Raw genomic sequence first — 9,907 nt, 5'->3', positions numbered from 1 at the left:
CTTCCTTCCTAATCTCTCACACTGCTTGTTACCTTGCTACAGGTAAGTGGGGGAGAAGATTACTACTGGATTATTTTAAATATTTTCATTGGAAAATTAATTGGCTATGTTATCAATCTTGATGTATATTCATTACTAGTATATTTTACAGTTGGTTTTGTATTGTTTTAACCATTACTGCAAGTTTTAATCTTACTGGTGTTTTGACTCTATTACCATATGCTGGTCATGTGACTAACATAGCTTTGCTGAGATTTCAGTGTAAACTATTATTTTGCATGATTGGGAGAAAAAGGGGCAGAAAACTCAGAAGACAATGGTTATGTTATTTTGCCTTCCAAAAGGGAGCGATTAAATGCTAGAACGGTTCCGTGAGTCATCTCTTTTTCTATGTTTTATGCACACCTGTTACATAAGCAATTATGGCTACTATTCACCTCATTTCCTTCCTCCCAAATCATATATTGTAAGTATTTGCTTTTGTCACACTGATCCATCTGTTTACAGGTTGCAGTGTTGAAATTGATTCCCATATTTCTGTGGTTATTGCCAAATAGTCAATCCTTTATCCATGCCAATATATTATCTCCAATACTGGATTTTTGACACACTTGTCAAACACCTTTGTAAGTCCAAATATAAACTTTGTTTCCCTCCATCCATCCTAGTCAAAATTTACTCCAAAAAAATTAGATACAATTTCTTTATGAAGTCATGCAGACTTTGCACATTTAAAAAATGTGCTGTCAATTCTCCTTTGCAACTGATATAACATTATTCAGACAATAGATATTAGCCTAATCAGTCTACAGCGACCCAAATTTGTTTTTGAATATGGGTGTCATTTTGGCTGTTATTTGATATTCCAGTACCTATTAATTTTAAAGATTTTAATCACAACCACTATCTTGGTAGAGGAAGGAAGCCCCCAAGACCAAAAGAATTATTAGTCTTCAACCGATTAGTTTGCCTCGTAATATTTCCATGATGATATTTAATTCCTCCCCAAAATTATTCAATTCTAATAGATTGCTTGTGGTAAGTTACATTAGTCTCTACTGTTGCAAGATCAAACCAGCAACCACAAAGAAGACATATCACACAGGGGTAAAGATGAACAATTACTTTATTAACAAAAATTCACCTTCAAACTTTAATTCAAAAATCCCCCCTATGAAGACATGTAACAAGAGTAAAAATGACCACGAACTATATGTATGTGTGTATATGTGTATGTATATATGTGTGTACATGAGTGTATCCGTATTTAAAGGAAAATATATAGAGTATAGATAAGAATTAATAAGGGAAAGAAAGGGAAGAGAGGAAGTAAGGAGGGAATTAAAGAGTGACCTTTGTTATATATGAAAATTAAAATCTTTTCGGGGGGGGCTGGGTCAGGAGGAGTTACGGTCTCTGTGAAATCAGTTGACGCTTGCGAGTGAATTCGCAAATCCAAATGGAGAGGGGAGATGTGGTTGCCCGACAAGGGATAAAGGGCAACTCAGGAAGGGGAGGGGATAGTGGGGTTAAAGAAATTTTAAATAGGAGAGTAAGGGAAATGTTTGATTGTCTTATAAAGTGTTCAAAACAAGAAAGCAGAAATGGATAAGAAGGAAAGGTGATGATGAGGAAACGGAAAGGAAAGATAAACAAAGTATGAAATGGCTACGTTGAACAATATGACTTTAAATATTAACGGAATACATAACCAAATCAAAAGGAAGAAACTGCTAAATTTACTGAAAAAAGAAAAAAAAATTGATATAGCATTCGTGCAAGAAACACAGTTAACTGAAATGGAGCACAAGAAATTAAAGAGAGATTGGGTAAGACATGTAACAGCAGCGTCATATAATTCAAAAGCTAGAGGAGTAGCTATATTAATCAGTAAAAATGTACCAATTAAAATAGAAGAGGAAATAATAGATCCAGCAGGGAGATATGTCAGATATATTCGGAGTTTTGGAATTTACTCAATGTATATTCACCTAACGAAGAAGATCAAAAACTTATGCAAGATATTTTTTTGAAGATAGCAGACACGCAAGGGAACATACTAATAAGAGGGGATTTCAACCTTAATTTGGATTCAAACATGGATAAAACTGGGAAAAAAATTAACAGAAAGAACAAAGTAACCAAATTTATAATTAAATCGATGCAAGAAATGCAACTTTTGGATATATGGAGGAAACAACACCCAAAGGAAAAGGAATATTCATGTTATTCGGGTAGACATAAAACATACATAAGAGTAGACCTATTCCTGTTATCAGCTCATATGCATGACAGAGTAACAAAAACAGAATATAAAGCTAGAATATTATCGGACCACTCACCCCTGATATTGACAATAGAGTTAGAGGACATCCCTCCAAGAATGTATAGATGGAGATTAAACTCCATGCTACTTAAAAGGCAGGATTTTAGAGAATTCATTGAAAGACAAATTAAAATGTACTTTGAAATAAATACGGAATCAGTGAAAGATAAGTTTATACTATGGGATGCAATGAAAGCGTTCATCAGAGGGCAAATAATAAGTTATGTAACCAAGATGAAGAAGGACTACAATCAGGAAACAGAGCAGTTGGAAAGGGAAATAATAAATATAGAAAAAGAATTAGCAATGAAGGAAGATACAACTAAAAGAAGAGAATTGGCAGATAAAAAAAATAAAATATGAAACACTACAAACATATAAGGTGGAGAAGAACATAATGAAGACAAAACAGAAATATTATGAACTAGGGGTAAAAACGCACAAAATTCTAGCATGGCAGCTTAAGACAGAACAAGCTAAGAAAATGGTATTGGCATCAAGGAAAAAAGACAAACAAATCATATATAATCCAACGGAGATGAATGAAAACTTCAGAGAATTCTACGAACAATTATGTCAAACTGAAAATGAAGGGAAAGAAGACAAAATAGATGAATTTTTAACTAAAATTGAACTACCAAAATTACAAATAGAGGAACAAAATAAATTAACAGAACCAATTGGAATAGTAGAAATACAAGAGATAATTAAAAAAAACTACCAAATAATAAAACACCAGGAGAGGATGGATTCCCAATAGAATTCTATAAAACATTTAAAGATTTATTAATTCCTCCCCTCCTGGAAATAATCAACCTGATTGATAAAACACAAAGCTTAGCAGATTCATGCAAAACAGCAATAATTACAGTAATACCAAAGACAGGGAAAGATCCACTCGCACCAGCATCATATAGACCAATATCTTTACTTAACATAGATTATAAGATAATAGCTAAACTATTAGCAAACAGATTAGCCGACTATGTACCAAAAATAGTAAATCTAGACCAAACTAGATTTATTTAAAAAAGACGAACAACAGACAATATTTGTAAATTTATTAACTTAATTCATGCAGTAGAAGGAAATAAAGCTCCAACAGTAGAAGTTGCTTTAGACGCAGAGAAGGCCTTTGACAGAGTAGAATGGAATTATTTATTTAAAGTATTACAAAAATTCAGTTTACCAGAGAAATATATTAATTGGATTAAAGCATTATATAAGGGGCCATTGGCGAAAGTCACAGTAAATGGATATATATCAAAGCAATTTAACTTAAGCAGATCAACAAGGCAGGGATGCCCACTATCACCCTTATTGTTCGCGTTAGCTATAGAACCACTAGCAGAATTGATAAGAACAGAAAATAAAATAAAAGGGATAAAAATAAAAGACAAGGAATATGAAATCAGTTTATTTGCAGATGATGTTATAGTATACTTAACAGAACCAGAAATATCAATAAAAGAATTACATAAGAAATTGAAGGAATATGGAGAGTGTCAGGATACAAAATTAACACAAATAAAAGTGAAGCAATGCCAATGAATATGGCGGATTTCTCAAAATTTAAGAAAGAATCACCATTCAGATGGTAAATGCAAGCAATACGATACCTGGGTATACAAATAAATAAAAACCTCGGTCATCTATATAAACTCAATTATTATCCACCAATGAAAAAATTCCAGGACGACTTAGAGCATTGGAAAGACTTACCATCAACACTAATAGGAAGGATAAACTGTATTAAAATGAACATTTTCCCAAGGATACAATACCTATTTCAGGCATTGCCAATACATTTGACGGAGAAATTCTTCAAGGAGTTAAAGAAAATAATAAGGAATTTTTTATGGAAAGGGGGGAAACCAAGGATAGCACTAGATAAATTAACAGAATGGTATAAACAAGGAGGCTTACAACTGCCAAACTTTAAAAATTATTATAGAGCAGCACAATTAAGATACCTATCAGATTTTTATCAAACAAGGGAAAAGCCAGATTGGACTAGATTAGAACTAGATAAAATAGGGGAGAAGGTACCTGAACATATATTATATAAATGGGATGAAAAATTGGTACAACGTAGGAATTCTCCAGTATTACATCATCTGCTCAATATTTGGAAGAAGATTCATGTAGAAAGGAATAAAACAAATTACCAATTACCAAAACTAATACTGACGCAACAACAGCTAATCCCTTTTACAATAGATAACCTTTCCTTTAGAGAATGGGAGAAAAAAGGGATCAAAAGAATAGAAAATTGCTTTTCAGGAAATAAATTACTATCCTTTGAACAAATGAAGGAAAAATATAATATAACTCATGATACAGTGTTGGCATACTACCAACTGAAATCCTACTTGAAGGACAAATTGGGAAGCAGTCTGAGGTTACCAGAGGGAAGTAATTTTGAATATGTGATTACAGATACAATGATAATCAAAACATTTATAACAAATATGTATATTAAACTGCAAGAAAAGGAGAATGAGGAAACAAATGGTAAAACTAAACAAAAATGGGAACAAGATTTAAACATAAAGATAAAGAAGGAAACATGGGAGAAGTTATGCTCTGGAACTATGAGAAATACAATAAACACGAGGTTACGTATGATACAATATAACTGGATACACAGGCTATACATTACACCTCAAAAGTTAAATAAATGGGACCCAACAGTATCTGACAGATGTTTTCGCTGTAAAAAGGAAATGGGAACAACAATTTATGCAATCTGGACATGTGAGAAAGTGAAAAAAATTTGGGAAGATCTAAACCAGATATTAAATAAAATCACAGAAAGCAATATACCAAAAAACCCAGAGATCTTCCTCCTAAGTAACATAAAAAACAAAGAATCTGGACTTGATTTGGATGGTGCACAAAAAAGATTTGTTAGGATAGCCCTAGCTGTAGCAAAAAAATGTATTATGTCAGCCTGGAAATTAGAAGATAACTTGAGAATACAACAATGGTATATAGAAATGAATAAATGTATTCCATTAGAAAAAATTAACATATAATTTAAGAAATAATATTACAATATTTGAACAAATATGGGAGCCATACATGAAACACAATAGAGAAAACCTACCGAGGACATCTACCACCTAAAATGACAGAAGGAGAAGGAAATGAAAAGAATTGACTCAGTGGAATTTCTTGTTCATTTTTATTGAGTGACAACATTGTTTGACGGGTTTAATGTGTCTTAGATTCTGTACTTTAAATGAATGGGAGGGGAGGTAGGGAGGGTGGGATGGGAAGAGGGAGGGGGAGAAAACAATACTGTACATATTTGAAAAGAAAAATGTATGTATCTTGATCAATGTGGTTTATAGTGTGAAAAATAAAAAAGTTTTAAAAAAAATCCCCCCTTTTATAACAATGCCCACTGGTTACTATGCAAATCTCTATAACAGTGTGAAACTAATAAATTCCCCAGCCTAAATATAACATACGTAATCAAAGTCTAAGCTACTTCCAACCAGCCCACAGAAAAGCTTAGACACAAAACACACAAGACTCACAAAGCTTAGATCTCATCCGAAGCAAAGCTCATAAACAAAATTCAGTTTGTTTGGTAAACTGAAGCCAAAAGATCTTTGACAGAGAGAGAGAGAGAGAGAGAGAGAGAGAGAGAGAGAGAGAGAAAAGAAAATTCAAAGTTGTCTTGTGTTGCTTGCAGAGAGAGGAACAACTGGCTTGGTCCGGATCCTTCTGGCTGCCTTCGGAATGTTCGTCCTTTTTGAAATCCCAACATTCTAAACTGTCCTCCAGACCATGACTCATGCTCTTAGCCTTCTTCCACTCCACAGCACCTCCAGTTATGGTTTATTGTCCAAATCCAGAAATTTTTAAATCATTTTCTGCACATGCTTAGTCTGTCTCCCACTCTCTCAGCAGTCCACCTTCGCCTTGGCTCTTAAAGGCAAACTGTCACTTTTTAACATAAAACCACACAATACATAAGTCAATATACAGCACAGAACTCTGTAGCACCTCCCCTACTAAAAAAGAAAATTGGTCCACAAGAACAAATTTTTTAACAATTAATGGAAGTACTACATAAATAAAATAAAATAAACACTCCATATTTTTACAGTAAGTATGTGATTAGATTCATATCTACCCAGATTAACATCTTGACAAAGAATCTGCTATTATGTTATCCGTCCCCTTTATGTGTGTGATAATTAAATCATACTCTTGTAACATTAAGCTCCAGTTCAATAACCATCTGTTCTTATTTTTCACTTTAGACAGAAAAACTAATGGATTATGATCAGAATACATTATTAACAATTTTTGAGCAGTACAAATAAGCACATCAAAATGTTGCAACGCTAAAACAAGCACTAATAACTCCTTCTCAATGGTTGAGTAATTTCATTGATGGTCGTTAAAATTTTTTGAGAAGTACGAAATAGGATGTTCTACTCCATCACCATCCTTTTTCTGTAACAGTAAAACACCAACCGCTTCGTCACTGGAACCCACGTCTAAAGAGAATGGCTTTTCAAAGTTAGGGGACACAAGTACAGGCTGATGGCATAAAATGTCCTTTAACTTCAGAAACACTTCCTGGCGTGCATCTGACCAGATATATTTTTCTTTCTTTCCAAGTAGTTATGTTAATGGGAGTGCATTTTCTGCAAAGTTTTTACAAAATCTACGATAGTAGCCAATCATACCTAGAAATCTCCGAAGACCTTTCTTATTACCTGGGGTAGGGAATGCAGTGATAGCCAATACTTTCGCTCCAACTGGTGCCACCTGTCCCTGTCCTATCACATAACCCAGATAAATTACAGTGGCATGTCCAAACTCACTCTTGTGCAAATTCACTGTGAGGTGTGCTTCCACCAGTCTCTGAAATAACTGCTCTAATTCAAGCATGTGTTCTTCCCATGTATCTGTACTAATTACTAAATCATCGATATAGGCTCCTGTGTGCTCTAAACCCTGAATTACTGCATTAATCATTCTCTGAAATGTGCCAGGTGCATTTTTCATCCCGAAAGGCATAACATTATACTCATACAATCCCGAAGGTGTAACAAATGCAGAAATCTTCCTGCCTTTCTCTGTCAAAGGAATACACCAGTATCTTTTTAAGAGATCAATCTTTGTAAGAAATTTAGCCTTCCCCACCTTATCTATACAATCATCTATTCTGGGGATAGTGAATGGATCAGTCTTTGTCACCATGTTTACCTTTCAATAATCTGTACAAAACCTAATTGAGCCACCTGGCTTAGGCACCAGACACAGGGTGAACTTCAATTTGAACTTGATTTTTGGATGATGTCGTTTTTGAGCATATAATCCACCTCTTGATCCAACAATCTGCTCCTTTCCTGATTAACTCGGTAAGGATGCTGCTTAATAGGCTTAGCATCACCGACCTCCACAACATGACAAGCCACAGTAGTTCTTCCTGGAACATCTTGGAATATATCCTTAAATTTCATAAGTAATGTCTTCATTTCTTCCCTTTCTGATTTAGTCAAATGCATTAACTTGGTGTCTAAGTTTTGCAAAACTATAGAATTTTCCAGCCTGGGGCTTATCACTTTCTGTGCTCCATGACCTTCCATGAGACTTATCTCCTCCTCACTTTGGTGAGGACCACCAAACTAGCACCTTGGTTGGTCTCCTCCTCCTCAGTCATTTTCTCAAAATAAGGTTTAAACATGTTCACATGACAGACCTGTGTCTCTCTTCGATGATCAGGCGTCTCAATGACATAGGTGACCTGGTTAATTTTTGATTTCACCTTATATGGTCCTGAAAACTGAGCTTTCAAATGGTTTGACTGCATTGGAAACAAAACCAATACTTTGTCACCAGGTTTAATGTCCCTAAGTTTTGCTTTGTGATCATACTGAATTTTCATTTTTCCCTGAGCAGTTTTTAAATTTTTCCTTGCCATCTCGCAAGCCTGATGTAATGTTTTTAAATTTGAAAACATAATCCAACAGATTGTATATCATTATGTATCCACTGTTCCTTCAACAATAGTAAAGGACCCCTGACTTCATGACCAAACACCAACTCAAATGGACTAAAGCCAAGAGACTCCTGAGTTGCCTCTCTAACAGCAAACAATAACAAATGGATTCCTTCATCCCGATCCTTATTATTTTCCATGAAATAAGCCCTCATCATATTTTTCATAGTTAAATGGAACCTTTCCAAGGCCCCTTGACTTTCAGGATGATAGGCAGGTGACACAATTTGATGGGCTCCCAATTCATACATCATCTGTTGAAATATTCTAGACATAAAATTACTCCCTTGGTCTGATTGAATTTCCCTTGGTAGGCTAAACAGTGTGAAAAATTTTAGCATAGCCTTCACAATCGTCTTTGCTTTAATGTTTCTCAGGGGAATAGCCTCTGGAAACCTTGAAGCTATACACATGAGTGTTAACAAATATTCATTTCCAGTTTTGGTTTTTGGCAATGGGCCAACACAATCCACTATCACTTTTGAGAAGGATTCCCCAAAAGCAGGGATGGGTTGTGAAGGTGGTCCTTGATTAAGCTTGCCCACAAGTTGACAAGTGTGACAGGTTCTACAAAAGTTCACAACATCCTTTCTTAATTTCGGCCAATAAAGCTGTTTCCTTATCTTTTCCACTGTCTTCTTCACTCCAAGATGACCTCCTAAAGGTGTACTATGAGCCAACTTTAATATTTCATTCCTGTAAGTTTTGGGAATTACAACTTGCCTTACTACCACCCAGTTTTCACTGGCAGGTATCACTTGTGGTCTCCAGTTTCTCATCAATATTCCATCTTGAACAAAGTAACCTACTGACACAGTTTCAATTTCCTGGTTAGACAGAATCTTATCTCTTATCCCAGCAAGATCAGGATCATGCTTTTGTCTGGCTATTAATTCCTCTCTTGACAACAGCAAAGCTGGATTCTTAGGTTTGTCCTCAATGCTTGCCTCCACTACAGGATCATCACAGACTTTCTCTACCTCTACCTTTTTTCTAGACATGGCTCTAGTAATGGCACACACAGGGTAGATTTCCAAATCCTTTTTGGACTCATAAATCAATGGCTTACTTGTGAGTTTCACCACAGGTACGACTTTACCCTCTGCTAAATCATTTCCTAACAAAAGAGAAACTCCATCCACTGGTAGACTTGATCTTGTCCCTATTGTAACTGGGCCATTAACTAAATCTGATTTCATCACTATTCTATGCAAAAGTATAGGCTTTGCTTCACCACCAATACCTTTAATTAAATTCACATCTCCAGTATCGGTCTCCTCACCAAAATTCAAAAGGTTACTTAATACAAGCGATTGGGCTGCTCCAGTATCCCACAGGATTTTAACTGGCACTTGATTGGATCCTTCTTTAACCAAAATGAAACCTTCAGTCATGAATGGTTTAAAAATATCCTTAACTTGCTCACTCTGAACACAGGCAGTTGGTACCACCCCTTTCTCTTTCTTCCTTTTCAGTACAGGACAATTTGCTATTATGTGCCCTGGCTTCTTACAATAGTGGCAAATAACATGAAAATTTTTCCTTCACCCATT

Source organism: Narcine bancroftii, chromosome 1 (genome assembly GCF_036971445.1).
Source record: "Narcine bancroftii isolate sNarBan1 chromosome 1, sNarBan1.hap1, whole genome shotgun sequence".
Lineage (NCBI taxonomy): Eukaryota > Metazoa > Chordata > Chondrichthyes > Torpediniformes > Narcinidae > Narcine > Narcine bancroftii.
The sequence above is the reverse complement of the archived record's forward strand: the minus strand, read 5'-3'. Positions refer to the sequence as shown.